Here is a 24,002-nt window from a genome sequence, read left to right on the forward strand (position 1 = left end):
TTCTTCATTGAACTCAATGAAGCACAGCTCAAAATTTACGGCTGTCAGAGAAGCTTCGCAAAATGCGATGAGGAGGAATTACGACTGAAACGAGGCAGCTGTTTTCTCCTGAAAACAGTCTGTCATTTCAGCCGTAAAAGCCTCTCACCATGTGCACATACCCTTATTTTCAGACGTAAAACGAGGCATAATACGCCTCGTTTACGTCTGAAAATAGGTGGTGTGAACCCAGCCTTACTGCTCCAAAAGATATTGTTACCCGGCTTTCATAGAGGTATCCCTAGTTATGCAGCATCAGGAATGTGATTGTGACCGGGGGCGTAGCTATAGGAAATGCAAAGGCGGCAGTGACAATCGGGCCCTGGTGCTTGAGGTGGCCCAAAGGCCCCTCTGCCACATAAGACACCAGTTTTATAAATAGTACATGGTAGGTGGGGGGCCCTGCTACAAATTTTGCATTAGGGTCTAGGGGCTTCATGTTACACCTCCGCTGTCACCTGAGCTCCCACAATGCAATGCTGTCTTGTAATTTAGATGTTGATCTTAAAGGACTTGTCCAATGAAAAAAACAACAACTTTCTAATATACTTGATTTTTCAAACCTGCACGGATTGCAGGTTTTCAGTCCCTGTTTCGTGGTCCCGGAAGTTTGAAGCTGCCATTTTTTCTGTGACGCGTCAACAGCCCCTCCTCTCTGTGTGTCGACGACGCGGATGATTCAGAGACCAAGAAGGGAGCTGGCTTAGCTGATGAATTGAACCACGAATCCCCTTCATCCGTGTCATTGACACACAGAGAAAATGGGGGAGCGCCTTTCCCCCGGAGCCTGTGCGGACGCGTCACAGCAAGAACGGTAGCTCCAAACATCCGGTTCCACGCAACGGAGACTGATAACCTGCAATCCGTGCAGGTGTGAAAACTAAAGTATATTAGAAAGTTTCTTAAGTACTAAATAGTTTTTCTTTTTAGTTGATTTCAACTGTGAATTCATGTAAACATTTTCATTAAAAGCAGAGTTTTCCTTTAAGTTCTAACACACTTGGGTTCAAGTAGGCAAACAACAGACGAGCAGATTCCTGTTTGTTTCCCTAAAGGGGAAGTAAATGCCATCAGTGCGGCTTAAGTGCGGACGGACCAAAGTTCAAAAAGTTCCCTAAACACAAATAATCTTTCTGTCAGTAACTAGACTTCTCCAAAGTTTAACTTGAAACACCTCATTAATTTAATAGAAATTCTCCTGGTACACAGAAATGAGGAAGCAGAATGCCTGCGGATAGGACCGAAGAACAACAAGCAGAATTGACTCAAAGAACAAATCCAGAGAAAGACATTTCAATAAAATCTTAGCTAATTAAACATTTTCTAAAAGTAGTTCCCCGGGATAATAACAATGGGTTAATATGTTTGGAATGTAGATTAAAGGGCAACTAAACGTTCATAGTGACATGTCCGAAGTTTTGGCTGGTGGGGGTCCGAGCACTGAGATCCCCACCAATCACTAAAACAAAGCGGCAGTAGTGCTCGTGTGAGCGCTGAGCCGCTAGGTTTTCGTTTGGCATTTTCCGGAAAGCCGATGTAGCGGAGTATGAGCTCATAGACTACCGATATAGTAGGGTGGGGGTCTGTTAGTTGTTTTTATAATACACAGGGATTGTACATACCCTCAAATGGGGTTTCATTATATAAAAGAGCGCCTAGACCACATCTTCTTCATCTTTTTCTTTTGGGGCCATCCTATTGGTCCTAGTCCATGCAAATTTTTTTAAAAAAGGCCTCAATTTGTATTAGAATGTAGAACAATAAGATAAATACAAACTGACCTAGTTCCGTTGTTAAACCAGAGATTGGTACAATCATGGAAATATCTATGCAGAATATAATTGCTTCTGTTTAATCTGCCTCACCAACAACTGGGGGGCACCTCATCTTTGTGGCCCACCTCAAAGTATGAGAAGCACTGGTCTAGACCATCATACAGTCCCAATTAAAATCTTTGTTAAGGCTCCTTTACATGAGCCGATGATCGGGCGAATGAGCACACTTTGGAACGGTCGTTGGCAATCATTGGCCCGTGTAAACATTACAGCAATCAGTCAACAAACTAACAAATACTCGTTTCTCGGCAGATCGGATTTTTAATGCTGCCAAAAAATGATTGTTTGTCGACAGCACATCTCCCTTGTGTACAAAGAGGATTTTCTGCGAACAAGATGCAAACTGTATAGGGATGAACGATCCTAGTAACTAGTAACGATCAATCGTGACTATACTTATGATCATCGCAACGAGCGCTGATCCACATGCTGTTATTGTCGATCAGCGCTTGTTGCCGGCTAGGAAATCTGCTGGTGTAAATAGACCCTTGGCCACTAGATTGGGAATTTTAGCATCTCTTCTATATACTAAACATGCTTCATAGGACAATGCTAATATGCTATTGGCAGATGTAAGTAGAGATGTTGGCGTCCGCTACACCTATAAACAGCATTTGCTTGTGTTTTTCTCAATGATAAAGTAAGGTATAGATAAAGCCGCCACTTTAAAGAAGTAGAGCCATAGTGTAAAGCATTGGGGGATGAAGAAGCTGCCCTCCTATAAGAAAAATCAGCTAGGCTTCAGTCAATGCCCATCACATTTTTTAATACATCTTTATTAAAAAGTTGCATCTCAAAAACTATGCAACTTTTTCTGTAAAGAGGTATTAGTAAAATGTTTTTCCTGCAAAAATACATACGTTATAAAAAACAAAAACAAACAAGACTGCAAAGGTTTATATAGCCTTTAATGATGTTGAGTTAAAAAGCAGCAGACTAAAGAAAATAAAAAGCAATTTAAGACTACCCGTAGATTGTTACATATTTCTTCAATTTGAGATCTCAGGGCCTAAGGAATCTGTGGGTGACCAGGTGGCAGAACAAGCAACCTCATGCGATCTAATATGGCTGACAGCGGTAGACGTCAGACAGCTACTTCCTGTCCCTAATCGGCAGGAGAAGTCTGGGCCACAAGCAGCTGAGTTTACATATAAGGATTCAGGAGCACAGTCAAGATTGACATTTTTGGCTGGCACTGCACTGTAAGGGACTCCGTCCATGATTGTCAATGTACGCTTATTTAACGGGCCAATGAAGTCCACTGATACAAACTGTTTGAGTAGATTATTGGACATAATTTATACATTTCTATGTGTATTATGTGTAGGAAAAAAATGTAGTTTTATATATATATATTTTTGCTTTATTTTGACACATATTTGCAATTCGATAGCGATCAGATACAAACCGCAACTCTCTTTGTTCTGAACACTATCTGAAGATGTAGCTAATATGTTCAGCATGATGTGTACATATTTGTTACCAGTCGTTTATCTACAGGACTATATATCCTGCTGCCACCTGGAAGGACATTCCTCAAACAATGTAACAATTACAAGGCTGGGTACTATATTAAGAAACTAGGATTGAAGTTATACTGATGGGAAATCGCTTTGAAGGTTTCTCTTAAAGTGAACCAGTCCCCATAGATTCAATGTGTTACAATTTAGCAATATTTTTTTTTGTGTGTAATTTGCTTTCTGGCCTTCTCAACTGATAATGTAAGATAAGAAAAGTCTTGCACATCTGGGTACAGTCCATAATTAAGTCAAAGTTTCGCCGCTCTGCAACATTGTTGCAGTTATTAGATAAGAGAGTTTTTTTTTAAGGGGAGACCATAAAACCAACAGTGATCAGCTATTCTTGCTGGGGGATGTTGCGGCCGTCCACACAAATGTAGTATTATAGCACCAGCTGAGTCCGCCAGAGATAAGTCTCTCTTTCTTGGGGGCACTCTATTCTGGATAATAAAAGAAAAAGGTAGCGAGCTCGGGACCCTACCTCTGTGGCATCCATATTCCTTCTAGGAACAACCTCTTTAATATCTGAAATGAACGTTGAATGTCATAATGTTTTTATTGGATTTATTACAACTTTTTAGGCAGCTTTTAATTAATAACAATCTGAACTTTCCTGTAAAAAGTTATTTATGATAGAGATAACACCAGTGTGTACATGATGTTTCCAGCTTTTTCTTTGGAGAATTCATTGTTACAGAAGTCAAACTATCACAAATGGGACATTTCACTAGTTTGACCCTGTTCCCGACTGCCCACTCCATTTGGACGGCATGCGGTGCAGGTCCGGAGTCTACAGCGACCTCTTTTGGCATCGCTGTAGAAAAGGCTTATGAGCGCTTCAGTGAGCGCTCATTCTCTTTGCAGTTACTAACAGCTCTTGAACTTAGAGCAGCCTCCAGAATACAGCTGGGATCGGAGGAAACCCTGACTCCAGCTGTTTAATCCTTTGATCGCCGTGGTCATGTACACCAGCATGATGCAATCGGAGACTGGGGGAACCCTTTGCAGTGAGCCCTGGAGACTTAGAAAGGAGCCTAGGGCTGTCTGATCAGTATGCCTGCTGTTAGACAGTGTAATGTATTAGTATACAGGCGTATTCTAATACATTATAAGTAAAAATAATGTTGTTAAAAAGTTTAATTAGGGATTTAAAAAAAATTCAAAACAAATGTATAATAAGGAAATGTCCACCAAAGAGTCATTATTTTGTATAAAATATATTTTATTGCCCATACATTACATAAAAAAAAAAATGACACATATTAGGTATTTACATGACCATAATAACTTGAAGAATTAATTGAACGAGTTATTTAGTGTCAAACGTGAACGGTATAAAAAATAAGCATAAAAAACAATGTTTTTTCCTGTATTCATGCCACAAAATGAAATTACACAGTCATTTATTTGTACACCTAAATTGCACAGGAAAAAAAAATAAAATTTCTTTGGCATAAAACAAGATCTCATACTCCCACGTCAATGAGAAAAAATAAAACAGTTAAGGCTTCTGGAAGGCAGAGAGGTGAAAATAAAATTTTTTAGCTGGTCATTAAGGCCTTTTCATGCCTGGTTATTAAGGGGTTAATGTGTCATGTTTAGTTCAGAGGTCATCAAACTATTCTCACTGGGGTCTCGCCGGCCAAACTCTGGTGGGTCCCAGGTCCTCAACAGTGTTAAACTCGTATTCTTACTACTTCTGGGGGATGTCATGATGTCACTTCTCTTGACCACTGTCGTGCTCATAATGTCTGATCTATTGTGCCGCTAGGCAGGCTACCATTGGAACTTTTGTCTTGCCAGGGAGGGTATTGTGCCTAATTGAAAATGGGGGGGCCTCACAATTTGCGAATGGTCGAATCAAATGTCCTTGTGAGATAGAAAAATTATAGGTCATGGAAGAATTCTTGATCTTTATCATTTATTTTTTTCAGGTCTCGCCTTATACCCAATGTGTTTTAGAAAGACCCACAGCCTATTCATTGGATGGATGTAGCTACTGCTGCTGGTGAGTACTTGGCTGCTGTTCGGGCACCCTGGACCCTGAATGAAGGAGTCCAAAATCAAAGTAAACTGTAGTATTATAAAATAGCAGAGTATATACATGTTGATCCCATACAGTGATCGGTGGGCCCTAAGTACAAATTTAGCATAGGGACACAAGATCTTCAAAATTCGTTTCTGCAGTCGGCACAGTCGCATTCTTAGATTCAATTTGACCAAAAGTGCAGGACGCAATCAAATTTTTCAACGCTTTAGCTCCAAACATCGAAAACATAAATTATCAATATATTTTCAGGCTCGTGTGATCAAATAAAAGACGTTTGCTTTCTTTTTCTTAGTCAGCATTTGAATCAACAATGAGGCACGCAGCCTGGCAGAGGCACAGCTTACCCTGCGCTTCCCATCTATACTCATTGACTCATCGACCCTATTTGAAACTTTCTATTGCGTTTACACCTCTGAAACAGAAAAACAATATTTGCGGTGTAAGAGCTTGAACCAATGCCCGCTTCCTCTAGTTTCTTCACCAATAATTCGCAGGAGGACAAACAAGCAAAATTAATTGGTGGGGTGAAATTATACACAGGGTGGGTGTCATCTCATGACTTATGGAAATGGAAAGAAAACATTCATTATCAGGGATGCTACCTTGGGAAAGTTACATAGACTCCAACCATGCTATTAACTCCCACGGCAATTAATTAACGATTAAAACATCCCTCAGAATAAAGATGGATGCCCTGCCCTAGAGACGGAGACACCTAGATCACTGAAAAAACAGTGCAAGCCCATAGTCATCATACCCTATAAACCTAGTGGATAAATCCTACCGCAGACTGTAACCTCCACTACTCCGTTCTGAAGGAGACTCAAATTACCCGAAGGAAATCATTAAATTGATATTAGTGATGAATTTTACGCCTTTTAATGGAGAATATAATATTAGGCAAACTTCTGTACTTGGACTTAGTAAGTAACTACGTATCAATGGTTATTAGCTTAAGGACGCGGCCTATTTTAGCCTTCAGGACGCAACATTTTTAAAGTTTTTTTTATTACCTCATTCCGTGAGCCTTAGCTCATTTATTTTTCATCTACGTAGCCATATTAGGGCTTTTTGTTTTTTGCGTCACCAGTTTTATTTTCACTGATACTATTTTGGGTACGTGTAACTCATTGTAGAACTTTTATTCATTTTTTTAAGGAGGGAGCATAAAATAGCAATTTTGCCGGTGTTCTTTTTTGTTTTATTTCTTACACCGTTCATCGTATGGTATATAACATTTTATTCTATGGGTCGTTATGTGTATCAGATATGTATAGGGTTTTTTATATATTTTACTTCTTTTGCACAATAATTTTTTTTTAATAAGAAATGTTTTGTTTTTGTTTTTTTAGCCCCACGTTCCTAGATCCATAGCATTTTTATTTCTTTGAGAACGTAGCTTCATGAGAGCTTGTTTTTTTCAATGATACCATTTTGGGGTACACATAACTTATTGATTAGCTGTCATAATATTTTAATAGGGCGTTAACGGAAAAAAACAGCAATTCCACTATGGGACTTGACTGTGCAATCTTCTGATCGCTCATATAATACACTGCAATTCTTCTGTATTGCAGTGTGGTATTGCTTCTCAGTATTTTACTAACCTATTAGACCTTAACAGAGGCCCCCATGTCTGCCTCGACAACACATTAAACCTCCCCCCCCCCCGCACTTAGATGCCATCATCACTGTTGACTGCGCCATCTAAGGGGTTAAATTGCTGGTATTGGAGCTCTGATCCAAGACGTCGCAGTTCAGTGTCAGCTGTATGTTACATCTGACACCTACTGCTTATGGCTCTCTGTCTATATGCGTAAGCCACAGATAGTTCTGCCATTCTGTCCCTGTAAGGCTATGTTCACACTGCGGTCAGAGGCTCTGCTTGGAGTTTTCATCGGCAGTAACGTCAAGTTTGACGTGAAGAATAGCACGGCATGCAGCACCATTCTTCTTGTCAAGATGACGGAAACCACTCTGGAAACTGACGAACATTGTAAATTAATTAGGTATGTTAGGCCCCAGTGGTATCCTTTCTACTACTGATGCGGGGAGTGTTGTGGCTTCAATTTTGAGCGAAAGCCACAGCGCATGTAACGTCCGTGGTCGCTGACCCCGAACTCCTTCCATCCAGTTGACGCCCTTTTCTCCAGAGATGTCTGCATACACGGCTGTCCTGTTCCACAGTGACCACCAGGGTGCGCTCGCAAGCTCAGTCCAAGCTTAAGAAGCAAAAGCGCACGCACGTGGGAGATTGAGCTGATTGCTCCCAGAGCACCCTGGCCTATAAGAAGGTCCCAGCCCCATCCTCCCATGCCTGAGCGTTGTTTGTCGTATCCAAGTTTGTCTATGCAAATGGTCTCCTAGTGTTATCCAGTTCCCGGTGTTCCCCATACCTGTATCCTGTACTATCCTGGTCAAGTGCCGTGCTGAGCTGTAGTCGTGCTGTGCTGTATTCCACGCCTGTCCTGCTACTCCACGCCTGACGTCTACCTGCTGCCTAGTCCCAGCTGATCCTGCCTTGCTACTGTCTGAGCTGCCACAGGAACACTATACGAACTATAGACTGTGACCTGCGCCCTGTTTGCCAGCTGCCATACCGTCAAGGCGGTATGGCCCAGTGGGTCCACGAACCCAACGTGACAGCCCAAATGTGAACATAGTCTAAAAGAAAGCACAGATTGTGCAGCCTCCCTGTCTCTGCCTGTTAGGCACAGATGGTTCTTCTTCCCAGCCTACATGTTAATTATGTAGGCACAGATACTTCTTTTCAGACTACATGTAAATTATGCAGGCACAGATACTTCTTCCCAGTCTACATGTAAACTATGTAGGCACAGATTAAACTTCCTTCCAGTCTACATGTAAATTATGCAGGCACAGATAGCACTTCTCTCCAGTCTTCATGTAAATTATGTAGGCACAGATACTTCTTTCCAGTCTTCAAGTAAATTATGTAGGCACAGATAGTACTGCTTTCCTTTCTCACCTTGTAAATTATGTAGACTGGAAACTGATGAACATTGTAAATCAATTAGGTCTGTTAGGCAACGGTTGTATCCTATCTACAACTGATCTGGGGAGCATTGTGGCTTCAATTATGAGCGGAAGCAACAGTGCAAATTTGAACATAGCCTAATAGAAAGCACAGCCTGAAAGGCACAAATAGTACTCACTTCTAGTCTACATGTAAATTATGTAGACACAGATAGTACTTCTTCCCAGTCTACATGTAAATTATGCAGGCACAGATAGTACTTCTTTACCAGTCTACATGTAAATTATGTAGACACAGATACTTCTTTCCAGTCTACAAGTAAATTATGTAAGCACAGATACTTCTTTCCAGACTACATGTAAATTATGCAGGCACAGATGGTACTTCTTTACCAGTCTACATGTAAATTATGCAGGCACAGATAGTACTTCTTTACCAGTCTACATGTAAATTATGCAGGCACAGATGGTACTTCTTTCCAGTCTACATGTAAATTATGTAGGCACAGATAGTACTTCTTTCCAGTCTACATGTAAATTATGTAGGCACAGATAGTACTTCTTTACCAGTCTACATGTAAATTATGCAGGCACAGATAGTACTTCTTTACCAGTCTACATGTAAATTATGTAGGCACAGATACTTCTTTACAGACTACATGTAAATTATGCAAGCACAGATACTTCTTTCCAGACTACATGTAAATTATGCAGGCACAGATAGTACTTCCTTCCAGTCTACATGTAAATTATGTAGGCACAGATAGTACTTCCTTCCAGTCTACATGTAAATTATGTAGGCACAGATAGTACTTCTTTACCAGTCTACATGTAAATTATGTAGGCACAGATAGTACTGCTTCCCAGTCTACATGTACATTATGTAGGCACAGATAGTACTGCTTCCCTTTTTATTCTTGTAAATGATGTAGACACAAGAAATACAGCCTTGCTGTCCCTCCCCGTAAATGACACAGGAGATGCCAGTGAAAAAGAAACATGACTACTGAGTTTTATAAATTGGATTTGAGTATAAATAAGAGCAGAGGATTGACAATCGACATGTAGCTGTTAAATGGCAGGACTTTAAAGAGGCTCTGTCACCAGATTTTGCAACCCCTATCTGCTATTGCAGCAGATCGGCGCTGCAATGTAGATTACAGTAACGTTTTTATTTTAAAAAAACGAGCATTTTTGGCCAAGTTATGACCATTTTCGTATTTATGCAAATGAGGCTTGCAAAAGTACAACTGGGCGTGTTGAAAAGTAAAAGTCCAAGTGGGCGTGTATTATGTGCGTACATCGGGGCGTGTTTACTACTTTTACTAGCTGGGCGTTCTGATGAGAAGTATCATCCACTTCTCTTCAGAACGCCCAGCTTCTGGCAGTGTAGACACAGCCGTGTTCTTGAGAGATTACGCTGTGACGTCACTCACAGGTCCTGCATCGTGTCAGACGAGCGAGGACACATCGGCACCAGAGGCTACAGATGATTCTGCAGCAGCATCGGCGTTTGCAGGTAAGTCGATGTAGCTACTTACCTGCAAATGCTGATGCTGCTGCAGAATCAACTGTAGCCTCTGGTGCCGACACGATGCAGGACCCGTGAGTGACGTCACAGATCTGCACTGCCAGAAGCTGGGCGTTGTGAAGAGAAGTGGATGATACTTCTCATCAGAACGCCCAGCTAGTAAAAGTAGTAAAAACGCCCCGATGTACGCACATAATACACGCCCAGTTGTACTTTTACTTTTCAACACGCCCAGTTGTACTTTTGCAAGCCTCATTTGCATAAATACGAAAATGGTCATAACTTGGCCAAAAATGCTCGTTTTTTAAAAATAAAAACGTTACTGTAATCTACATTGCAGCGCCTATCTGCTGCAATAGGAGATAGGGGTTGCAAAATCTGGTGACAGAGCCTCTTTAAAGGGAAGCTGAAAATGTTCTTTAAAATAACATTTTTAATGAAAAAGTGCAATGCTATAGTGTTTTCTACTTCTAGATAGAGCGTTGCATTTGTAACATAGAACATTTCATATTTTGCATCGTTAGACGATAAACTTCAACCGTGTCACATGTTCACTACCTGTTGGCATTTTCAGTGAGCAGTGGGTAAAGTAGTATGCCCAAGAGGAGGGAAATGGCATATGAAGGTGAGGGCGGCAGGGTAGTGGAACTGGCTCCCTCTAGGTTTTCTCAACACCTCTTCTGGCTGCAGCTACATTTTTCTTGTCGCGAGGACAAGTAGGTTGCTCAGCTTGGCCATACGAATTAGAATTCCTTCAGGGCTCTCGGGGTCCGGACAAACAGCCTCTATACACGTGTTAGTTTAGGAAAGCAGGATTGAAAGGTGTGAGAAGAGACATTTAACGTTGACTAAAATGTCTTAAAGTTGCAGCAGGCGGTCTCCTGTCTTTTTGGGTATTTTACAAAAGCAGCAGGGATTACACTCATTTTATGGCAAGCAGATTGTTATAACAGACTATTGCTATGATTGGCTCTATTTTAACTCTATTTTAGGCTGTACGTGATTAATAAAAAAATGTAAGTATGATTTTTTTTTTTACGGTTTTCCCATGATGAAAATAAGGCTACATGTATAAAAGTGGTACAAAAAGAAAGCCCTATCTGACTGATTAAATGGTATTAAATAAAATAAAATAAAAAAACTTGCATATAACCCAATCCTTAACAAGTTAAAAGGTTTATTCAAAAACAGCGCCACCCCTCTCAGTAGGCTGTGTCTAATATTGCAGCATTCAAGTTAATGTAGCAGAGGAGCAATACCAGACGTAACCCATAGACAGTGTTTTTTGGGGAAGAAGCCAACTCTTTTTTTTCTCATTTCAGTTTTCTCTAACCAAACAGGTTAACTTGATAGATAGATAGATAGATAGATAGATAGATAGATAGATAGATAGATAGATAGATAGATAGATAGATAGATATGAGATAGATAGATAGATAGATAGATAGATAGATATGAGATAGATAGATAGATATGAGATAGATAGATAGATATGAGATAGATAGATATGAGATAGATATGAGATAGATATGAGATAGATAGATAGATATGAGATAGATAGATAGATATGAGATAGATAGATAGATATGAGATAGATATGAGATAGATATGAGATAGATATGAGATAGATAGATATGAGATAGATAGATATGAGATAGATAGATATGAGATAGATAGATATGAGATAGATAGATATGAGATAGATAGATAGATAGATATGAGATAGATAGATAGATAGATATTAGATAGATATGAGATAGATAGATAGATAGATAGATATGAGATAGATAGATAGATAGATATGAGATAGATAGATATGAGATAGATAGATATGAGATAGATAGATATGAGATAGATAGATATGAGATAGATAGATAGATAGATAGATAGATAGATATGAGATAGATAGATAGATATGAGATAGATAGATAGATATGAGATAGATAGATAGATAGATATGAGATAGATAGATAGATAGATAGATAGATAGATAGATAGATATGAGATAGATAGATAGATATGAGATAGATAGATAGATATGAGATAGATAGATAGATATGAGATAGATAGATAGATATGAGATAGATAGATAGATATGAGATAGATAGATAGATATGAGATAGATAGATATGAGATAGATAGATATGAGATAGATATGAGAGAGATAGATATGAGATAGATATGAGATAGATATTAGATAGATAGATATGAGAGAGATAGATATGAGATAGATATGAGATAGATAGATATGAGAGAGATAGATATGAGATAGATAGATATGAGAGAGATAGATAGATAGATATGAGAGAGATAGATATGAGATAGATAGTGTATATCATGCAAATAGGTGTATAGTGTGATCAGTGTGTGAATTTGGCGAATGTCATAAACACTAAACCAGAAGTATAAACGGCTGCACAACATTGATCGTTTTTTAAAAATCACTTGAAGGAGAAAATGGGTTATGGATAACAATTTGTGTCATTCTTAGCCATCTATTTAGTAAGATATTTTGTGAATTTGGCAGGTTGGGAAACCTTTTCAGTGGATGTACCATTCAGATGTAACAGAGGTTTAGAGGTAGCTGTCGAACCAGGGCCCTGATGCCTGAGGGGGACGAAAGGCCCCTCCGCCACATCAGAAGCCACCAGAATTACAAATGGCACATTGTAGATGGGAGAGGTTACAGACTTTGCATTGGGTCAACCTTCAAGTTACTCTTCACACACTCCTCAAACTTCAGTATTTTGCCTTCATATGGAAATCATGATTAATTCACCCTGCACAATCTACACCAAGAGGACAGTGTAGGTCTGTCAACCACTTTGGGAACCATTTAGAGGTATGCGCAGTAGTTGTTGCTACCTTACCGCCATAGCTGAAGACTCATCCCGACTGGAACTGGAAGAACGTGCAACTTTCTAATAAATACCTTTCTTGATTCCGCTTTTCCACACCAATCACAGGGTTGTTCTAGATGAACGTACTCTGAATATCCCAAACAGAAATACCTCTTATGGGTAGTAGCACCTCTGCTATGACATACGGGGTCCCCTTATGCACTAGTGGGGTAAGGTGTACATTAGGAAGTCTCGTGCACCATTTTCTTAAAGCACGGGTCCCCAATTCTGTATTGAATACCCATATAATGTATAATAGGTTGTCGATTAGTCCATATGTGATCCCTCAGGGATGATTGTAACCTACAATTATATTCCAAAACTTCTTTGCAATTCTCAGGCTATTGGTAGCACGCATCAGGATTCTGAAGCCCAGTGGGGTCATTTACCCACTTCTGGCCTCATAAACCCCTTCTGATTTCTAGCATAAATAATGTCACACATCTGACCTTTTACACCCGCCAATTTTTCTTTCACATCATATCTGATCACACAGCCTCCAAGTAATGTAAACACTTGTGTAATGCAAATATGTTTTTCACCTCCATCGCTCCCGATTTTTCCTAAACATATTTAATGCTGCCCTGGGAGTCTAAAAGTTACTGATATTACCAGCGACTGCCAATGGAATGGTGAGAGGTTAGATTGTGGCTACTAAATATATGGGGATATAGATGTCAAATTATAAGAAGAGTTAAAACCTTTGTTATGCTGAGCCTGTAATAGACTTGTATTTATACACAGCAGCCAATCAGAGGAAGCAGGGGAGGGAGAGTGCAGCAGTTTGAACCAATGATGAGACAGGAGGTGTGTCTCAGACTACTTCAGACTCTGTTTCGACACTCTAGCTAAATTGTAGTCACTGATCACAGCTCCTTCCTAATGGAGCTGAGCTAAAAAGCGACCAATCAGCCAGCACTTAGGAAAATAAATAGTAGGTAAGCATCACTTATAGGTACTGACTTACATAACATTTTTATGTTTAATAATGGACAGTCATTTTTAGGTTATGGTACAAATTTTACAAAAAAGGCCGAAAATCTTTCTAACTACATCTCTGTGTTCACAAAATCTACACAAAGGATGTTTAAAGGGGTTGTCTCCCCCTCTGGTGGACTCGGAGCGACTTTGTGTTACACGTGGGTGCCATGTCATAATGGATTGTAAATATTTGGCCGGCCACAACTTCCGGTTTAAAGGAATCCGACCTGCGGCGATCACCTGATCAATGGGGCCTTCCTGTGAAAAAGTTGTCGTTTTGTTGAGAAACGCCTATCCGTTTCTAACTTATAGGATAAATGAGAATGCATCGGCTTTTTCAACTTAATTTATTGACTCTCTGAGATACTTTAACGTTCATTCAGTCAGGATGGATGTAGTTTTGTAAAACTTTTTTAATACTCCCTCGCGTTTATTAAGGGAGAGAAGAGGACCCTTTGTGCATTATGTCTATATATGAATGGAGAGTTTAATGAGGCCACATCAGATTAGTAAAAATCACATTTAATTTGGAATAATATACCTAAAAAAGACCCGACTTTGTGTTGGCAGCGGCCATTTTTGACTCCACTTTGCCCCCACAGCCCTTTCGTTCAGCTACTGTGCAGTCGTGTGTAAATGGCACCCTTTCTTCTCTCACCAAATATATCCCTCCTCTCTAAAACTTCTCCCTAAGTTCCATTATGCGGTCACACCCCTGCCCTTCTCCCTGATGAAATGAAAACAAACAAGGGTTTAATTTGAAGTAGTTACAAAACTGTGTCTCGTCCCCCGCCCCTCTTTTGTGGAGAGGGGAGGGGGCTGCTCATTTAATTAGAGCGAGCGCTCCTACTCCGGCACTGGCTACAATAAACAGCCGCACATCTGATTTCTATTATAACGAAAAATTCAAAATAAATAAACAGGAGCTCAGAAAACAGTAGTATAAACATGATTCACTGCAGGACAATGCTGGTAACCTTATATGAAGGAAGGCAGGAGCAGCAAATCATTTTGATGGCAGGAGCCGAAAATGTTAGAAGAAGCCAGTTATTTAGGATTACGGGGGTTTGGATGGAATATAATGGATAGGAATCCTGTGAGAACAGTAGAGGGAACCAGTGAGGCAGAAGAACCTCATAGCAGGATTACAGAAAATATACTGTTGACAAAACAAAAACTTTTCTGTGTATATAATGTGTTACCACTACAAACATCGATGACCGTGCACAGACCGTCAAATGCGGCAGGGAAAAGACAAAAACTAAAAACTTTTGACAGATTGTCATTTGCATGGCAGAATGTAACTAATAATAGCCAACAATAGGGAAAGAGTCACAATCGATCAATTCGGCCTGATTCTTTTTTTTGGAGGGGATGTCTCACAATAGAACCCCAATAGTGAACTTGATGTAAACTGGATGGGGTGAATAATTACATTACACATTCAAACAAAGTTTTTTTTTTCTACACCTCCAAGTGGGCATAGTGCAATTGCTGGTAGATCTTAATGTGACGTAGGGTTCGTGGACCCACTGGGCCGTACCGCCTTGGCGGTATGGCAGTTGGCCAACAGGGCGCAGGTCACAGTCCACAGTTCGTATAAGGTACCTGTGGCTGCTCGGACAGTAGCCAGGCAGGCTCGGCTGGGACTAGGCAGCGGGTAGGGTCAGGTGTGGAGAAGCAGGACAGGCGTAGATACAACACAGCACGACTACAGCACAGCACGGCACTAGAACAGGATAGCATGGGATACAGGAAACGGGATACAGGAACAGGGAACACTGGAACTGGAAAACACTAGGAGACCATTAGCTTAGACAAACTAGGATATGACAAACAACGCTCAGGCATAGAAGCAGGGGCTGGACCCCTCTTATAGTCCGGGCACTAATGGGCTGATTAAAACATTAAAGTCCAGTGCGCACGCTGCCCTTTTAAGAGTGGGCACGAGCGTGCGCGCGCACCCTACGGGACCCGGCCGGGGTGACCGGAAGTGAGCGCTGGCGCCTCCTGAGGAGACTGCGGCCGTCAGTGGGAGAGTGAACCTGATGGCCCGCAGCCACAGACATGGCACTTCATTTCCATCAGAACACACAGGTTTGTATAGGACAACTTGGGGTCAAGTGTAAACAGCAGTCTGTAATCTGCTGCAGATCTAAAAACAACTGGAGAGGATTTGAAACCCACACAGGCTGCCGCAGCATCTCCTCTCCACTTCTTTGTGTCTTCGGTTACAGAAGAGGAGGTTTTAGTGATATATCTGAACGTTTAGCATCCAAGGAAAAGGGAATAGCAGGCGGCTGGAACGTGAGGGAGATGAGACTTTCCCCATAGATATATTACAAAGTTTAACGTATCTACATGTTTTACTGATTTATTACATTTTTATTCTTGCTACATGTCTCTGCTGATGTTCCATGACTCTTCCTGACTAGTCAGTCCCATCATGGTCATTCACTTTTTTGAGATTCAGTGGAGGATAGAATTTCTCTCATCCCTAGTCCCCTGTGATAATCTTCTGTGTAAGTGGGCAATAGCGCATATTCCAGTATTATTCTCTAGGATTAACAGCATTTATTGAGCAGATATTTATTGAGCTGATATTTATTGAGCAGATATTCATTGAGCAGATATTTATTGAGCAGATATTTATTGAGAAGATATTTATTGAGCAGATATTCATTGAGCAGATATTTATTGAGCAGATATTTATTGAGCAGATATTTATTGAGCAGATATTCATTGAGCAGATATTTATTGAGCAGATATTTATTGAGCAGATATTTATTGAGCAGATATTTATTGAGCAGATATTCATTGAGCAGATATTTATTGAGCAGATATTTATTGAGAAGATATTCATTGAGCAGATATTTATTGAGCAGATATTTATTGAGCAGATATTTATTGAGCAGATATTCATTGAGCAGATATTTATTGAGCAGATATTTATTGAGCAGATATTTATTGAGCAGATATTTATTGAGCAGATATTTATTGAGCATATATTCATTGAGCAGATATTTATTGAGCAGATATTTATTGAGCAGATATTCATTGAGCAGATATTCATTGAGCAGATATTTATTGAGCAGATATTCATTGAGCAGATATTCATTGAGCAGATATTCATTGAGCAGATATTCATTGAGCAGATCTGCCTTGGTTTGCCAAATTGGGATTAGACTCATATTCTTTCTATAGGTGGTAGTCCCAAATGTTAAGTCACACCTTGGTGTTAGGGGCGTCAGAAACATACAAAAAATTCTCTCCAGAAATTTATCAAAAACATCAGGAATAGAGTTTGCAGCAGGGATCGGAAAGTCCAGAACTCCTATGAAACATCTTGGTGTTTTTTGTTTTTTTAATGTCCTATAACACAACACAACACAACACACCTCTGTCTTGATAAAGCTTAGGAGGGATCGTAGATACCCATATTACCCCCTCTGTGCTGAATTTTATACGGAAAATAAGAAGAAAATAGTCATTAAGGTGCAGAGAGGTTAGCTGAGCATTATGGGAGATGGCAGTATATACTGGCGTTCCTAATGCTCGCTGTGGGAACACAAGGGTTAACTAAGCCACACTCCTTTAAACCAATATACCTCAAGGAAAAAAAAAAAAACGAACAGCATTTTTTTCGCCAGTGTTTATTTTTCCAGTTGCCTTAATTTGAGTAATTGCTTTGCCAGCGTTCAAAAATATATATTCTGCCTTAGAAAAACAGCCCCATATGACGGATCACGTTCATTTTCATTTCAAATTTGGCCTGAGATTTGGGTATTATTTCCACGGCGCCAAAATCGCCCTGTACTGCTTAGTTAGTTTCCTCTTCGTATTTTTTTTTTAACTTGTGCTGCATGGCACTTAAAGAGACAACGTCTTATTTCGTTGACTACTTTGGCCTTGTTTCAAAAGTGTCACTCCTTAAATCTGCTCCTCGAGCCTTCTTTCCCTTCTGTTTGTGCTGTGCTTACATTAAAATGAAGTTGGCACCCTCGAGACTCCAAGCCTTTTAGTCTGAATATTTCATTTCAATTTTCTGCAAACTTTTTTTAAAAAAAATGTTTTTTTATGTGAATTGATTGATTTACGACAGTATGTTGACGTAAGAAAGTTTCATATTTGAGCTCAAATTTGTACCTTTTCTAAACAATCGCCAGTTTTAAAAGGTGAAAAGTGGGTGCGGCTTAGTGCGAGTGGGCGTGGTCTCCATTTTCCACCATATTAAGGTTAAAGCTAGAAAGTAGCACATATTTTGGTGGAAATCTATGCTAAAACAGATCAAAATGCTCCCAATGTTTTAGGAGGCATGCACCCGTTCTGTTCCTTTGTGTTTATAGTTGTGGGGGTCATTATCCCCAATCAAGGCATTGGTCAGTATTTTGCAGCATTGTTAGTTCAAGTTTACAGTGCCTTGCAAATGTATTCAGCCCCCCTCCCCTCCCCTTGGTGTTTTTCCTATTTTGTTGCATTACAACCTTGAATTCAAATTGATTTTGTGGGGGTTATACCATTTGATTCTAGGTTGTAATGCAACAAAACAGAAAAAAGAACACCAAGGGGGTGAATACTTTCGCAGAGTACTGTATCCCAATAGGAAATGCACATGACTTAAACAATTGTGCATTGATATTCTAATGTATTTGCCAATTTCCATAAAAAAATGTAAAATATATAGTGCTAAGATTTTTTTTTGTCTATTTTCTTTTACGCTTTTTTTAGACTATTTTGGAGACTGTTTTCAACAGACCAGTGGAATTAATCCTATTCTCAAAAAGGAAGTTTACTGTACTTGGATAACTGGTATTAAGATTTTTTTAAAAAATGTACAAATATTTTTAATATTTATTTTTAATACATGTTTTGCAAGTACATTAAACTTACTCTTTAAGAATAGGATTAATTCCACGGGTCTGTTAAAAATAGACTCAAATAGCATTTTAAAAGTCTAGAATTACTCCTTGGTGCGAAACTTTTTTTGACATACAGAAGCAAGAGATTATAAATTCCAAAAATATTGTTTCATCCGTATCATAAGTTTGGAAGTGAAAGCTTCCTCATTTTTTATTGGATGTTGAAAATGGCCAATACTTTGAAATGGATACTAGTCTGGCACCAAGCTAGTCATGGGAATGTTGGTCTAACGGGTTTTATTGTATTATAAAGAATAGTAATATAATAAAAAATGAAAATATCAAATGAAATAAAGATTAAAATGCGTTAAAAAAAAGTGTAATATAAATGATTCCTGTGATAAGCAACATTTACTTTACTTATAAGTTTTCACTTATAATGATTTACAGTAATCTTTTCCCAAAAAAGGAAAATAGATTCTAAAAAAAAATCAAAAAAAACTATACCTATATATGTAGAAAATAAGTAAAAAAAAAAAAACTAAAATTCAGCGCATAAATTAGCAGTTTAGCTTACGAGTTATACTATATACCTATGCATACTGCTACAAGGATATACATACCATTAGAGGAAATTCATGGTGTTGCTATGAGGTCCATAGAGAAAAGGGGTCCATTCCAATATGATCTTGTTCCCATTTTAATGGGTGCTTGGAAATTGCACAGGGATGAAATCTCCATAGGAACTGCAATTTTTGGCAAATGGGAAGAGAGTACCAGTTCTGCCACAGGTGGTTAGCAGTGTGGTGGTGTCAAGTAGCTCCTGAAAGGGGCCTCATTTTTATTTTTGCTATGGAACCTCTATTTTTATGTACACTGCAATTCCACACTCCTGGAAAAAATAAAGAAAAAAATTTAAAAACAATGAAATAGCATCTTTCCGTATTTTAGGGGCTGTTAGCCCATGGCTAGTCTGCCTATAAATCAGTGGCCTGTAACCTTTGGCTCTCCAGGCGTCGCAAAACTACAACTCCCAGCATGCCTTTTTGAGGAAGGCTTTATGGCAGAATCACAATATCTCGAGAGCCACAGGTTGCCGATTACTGGCCCACTTATGGTAAATACAGCCTGCAGTGCCCCACATGGTGCCAGAAGTACCCGACATCTCTCAAGTATCTAAAAAGAAGCCTGATGCCTGTTATGTCTCAACATTCAGCAGAAAGCACAGCAAATAAATCCCCCCAATCTTGTAACTCCAAGAGGCCAGTGAATCATTCTGGCCACGCAACATCTGTTTGACAGAACTGAAACCACAAACAGACTTCTGAAGAGCGCGTGTGTCGGACTCTCCTGCCCGATTCCCTCAACTACTGTATGTTCTTATTAATGCAACCTTCCTTAATCAGAAGAGACTTTACTGTACACGCCAAGCCATGCTGGCTCCAGGAAATTATTTTGTATATATGAGGGGGAAGGGGGACTGCTCTCTAGATTCAGTCTCCGGAGATATCTGGAGCTATTCTCAGTAATTACCTTTTATATTTTGGATGAACATGTATTTCAATAGAGGTTGGCTTGACTACCTAAGCAGAGTAGTCTTTAATATGACACATACGGTTTAGTATTTTTCTTGTTCTCTAATACCTTGTTTTAGTCAATGAAAATCTCCTTATAGAATTTGTTGGACAGGGAAATTGCATAAGCAGTCTGAGAGAAAATTTCCAAGTGGTATATGTTACAAGACATTTACAATTGGGACCTACCCCACCCAAGTGGAGCACTCTGTCATGTTCTAGGCACTAGTATATGTCATTTAAAGGTTTACTCCTTTTTGGACACTCAAAACTTGTTAAAAAGGTCTCAGAAATAAGCTGATGACGAGGTGTCCCCCTGCTGGGATCCCTACCGATCAGCTGTAATCTGTGGGGAGGAAACCTGGCAATAAGTGTTCAATTTCTCTGCAGCGCCACCACAGGGAAGATTAAGCATTACACAGTGTTCATTGTCTGTGTAATACAGGACAGGTCCTCCAGAGTAAGAGACACTCTTTCTGATGCTCTCTCCACTCTGGCCAAGAGATGAGGATCCTAACCTGGGGACCCCCTCTATTAAGTCAGAATTACCTAGAAGTGTATCAAAATAAGTTATTTAAACTGGACAACCCCTTTAATGATCACATTTACATATAAGTGGTAGGTTGTCCTATACGGTTTTTTCAAATAGAAAAAAATAATTTGATTACGCCAGTATGAAGAGGGCAACATGTTTTGGACATTTCCACATGTACATAACTTAAAGTTAATATTAATCTTACAGGTCTAACATTATGTGGCTATTGATTTCTTCATATATCTTTGTAGCAATAAGAGCTCTTATTTTCTGATACAAAGCTCCAAATCTCCTGTAGTGACATATTGTTACATATTAACATTCTGGCTTCATGATCATTTATCATCTAGTTCTCGGGATCGGTGGGGAGTCCCAGAGGTCGGACCCCCACGATCAACATTTATCAGCTATCCTGTGGATAGGTGATAAATGATCATAATGATCAAAAGTTCTTTAACTAGCTTCCGTTAAACTGTTGTCAGTTGTCAGGCGCGCACAGTCATGTGATCACTAAGCTCCTCCCAAGATAGGAAAGATTTAAACAGCGGCAGCTGGAAACGATGCATTAAGGGTCATAACATCTGGGGACTTATACATTTTAGTTATTAATGTAACATTTTGTAATAACTTTACTTTAAATGGACAACTTATGCTGATCTAATAGTATACCTGATATAGAACAACTTTGTAATTTGATTACTGTTAAAATGTAGTTGTTTTATCCATGAACATTCTCTGTGAAGTTACTGCCACTAGGTGTCTCTCTTCCTGTAATCTGCCATCCACCCCCTGTTGTTAAGTACTATCCGACCCTGGTAACAGAGCAGAATTGACGAGCTGCACAAGGTGGGGGTGTGTCTCTCCTCACTGCCTACTATACAAGTCTATGGAGAAGGGAGGGGGAGCAGGAGGAGGGAGCAAGGAGAGACATACACATGCTACCAATATGAGTCTATGGAGAGAGGGGAGCAGGAGCACGGAGAGAAAGAGACACCGACACGCTGCCTATACAAGTCTATAGGGAGGGGAGTGAAGGCAGGAGGAGGGAGCAGAGAGAGAGAGAGAGTGATTCAGCAACACACACTGCATGTAATGCTTTCCATAGGGGTAATGGATGAGTGACTTATTGTGGGATGACAGATTGTGCTGTAATATCTTTGGACACACTTGGGTTGACTTTTGCTGCTATTCGTCATTAATCATTATATTATAATATATGTAAATTGCCTACGGACCAGACTGCTGGACATCAACAATATCCGACCATGAGAAAATTATTACATATCTCCCTTTTCTCACTTCTTGCCCATTTTAAATGTGTTAATATTAGAATTACAGATGGGAACTGGGACTCTTATTAGGGCGGTGTGAAATAATTCGTCACTTTTAATGCTGCAGTACATGTCTGGAATGGATACAACTGCATGTTCCCTAGACCCTTTTCTGAGCCTGGTTGTGTTAATGTACAGCTCGCAGATCCTACAAATATGTTTTTTGGCTGATGCGGGTAATATTGAGATGTAACTCTGCCCTATTAAATGGTTTTCAGTCACTCCGGATTCCTGCATACCCCTCCTGAATCCCACACACCTCTGTTGGCACTAACGAACAGATTTAATGTATGTATGAGGCTCATTTACAGGATCCTAAACCTTGTAATGCCAGTAACCCTTTGCAGACTAGATACATGAAATACGGTTTCGACTTTCGTGAAATTTGGTAGATCCATTATCAAACCTTTGACGGAGAGGCTGGAACTATGTACATTGAAGTAAGTAAGTATATTTCAGACAAAATATAATTTTGCCTATTAGGACATGTTCACACGGCTTATGTTCAGCCGTTTTTCGGGCCATAAACGGACGAAAAATCGGAAGCAGAATGCCTCCAAACATCTGCCCATTGATTTCAATGGGAAAAATGGCATTCTGTTTCGACTGGGCGTATTTTTACGCAGCCGTTTTAAAAAAGAGCCATGTGAAAAAACGCCTGCGAAAAAGAAGTGCATGTCACTTCTTGAGCCGTTTTTGGAGCCGTTTTTCATTGACTCCACAGAAAAACAGCTCCAAAAATGGCCATGAAAAACGCGAGTTGCTAAAAAATGGCTGAAAATCAGGAGCTGTTTTCCCTTCAAAACTGCTCCGTATTTTCAGACGTTTTTTGCTAAGCGTGTAAACATGCACTAATTGCCATTTTTCTTGGAGCACCGTTTCAGAATACACTAAGGAATTGCTTAAAGAGGAAAATAGAATCACCAGATTCTAAGTTTGCAGAAAAAGAAGGCTGTTTGTGAGTTTCGGCAAAATGTAGAATATTTTCAAATTTGTCGACATGCTGTCAATGCTAGTAAGCTGCCAAACAGCTTTGCAAAATGTCAGAAATGTGCTAAAAATACACATTTATGCAAATTAACTTCACAGTAACAGAATGTTGTGGCATTTGCTCTGAGACCCAGATTCTACCTACAACCTGCAGATCATTTTTCTAGGGAGGTAAAGATGTGCCAATGGCTTAAAGTAGTCAATGGCCTGACTTTACCTTTCTCAAGAGATGTCAATGGGATCTGATAAGGCACAAACACCATGACCCTTGGTACTCTGACCCTCTCCCCCCCCACCAATGAGTTTGGTGAAGGTCACTAGACTCCTGACATCTACCAACCGGTATCACAAGAGATCAACTGGAATCATCTACCTTCAGGGAAACACCTCCATTTATGAAAGGCAGACGTAGACTGAGAGCGATGTCTCTTTAATTTATGATTCTCAGTTTTGCTGAAGTTTCTACACAAAGTATTTTCTTTGATCAATAAATAGTCCCATTTATGCAGATGAACAGTGTCTGTATAGTAGAATTCCTTCACAAGCCTGATGTCAGGAAAACATAGAAGCCAAAATAAAGCAGTGATTTTTTTTTTCGATGTCTAGTTAAACAAAAAGGAGGGAGAAAAGTCAGAATGACGAATGCAGATGGTCTGAAATCCTTTCCGTCTACCTTACATTCCTACTTCAAATCGTATTAATCCTATAAAACCGTATTCCCAAATTCATTTATCATTTTTTTCAGCAATTATTATTGACGTAGTTCTTCCCATTGCCCAGACAACCCACATTTCTGTTTCCTTTTCTTCACGGTACCTTGAACATGTGCCTTACTGGTTTATTTAAATTTTCCATTTTAT

This window comes from Rhinoderma darwinii, chromosome 13 (genome assembly GCF_050947455.1).
Source record: "Rhinoderma darwinii isolate aRhiDar2 chromosome 13, aRhiDar2.hap1, whole genome shotgun sequence".
In the NCBI taxonomy this organism is placed as follows: Eukaryota; Metazoa; Chordata; class Amphibia; order Anura; family Rhinodermatidae; genus Rhinoderma; species Rhinoderma darwinii.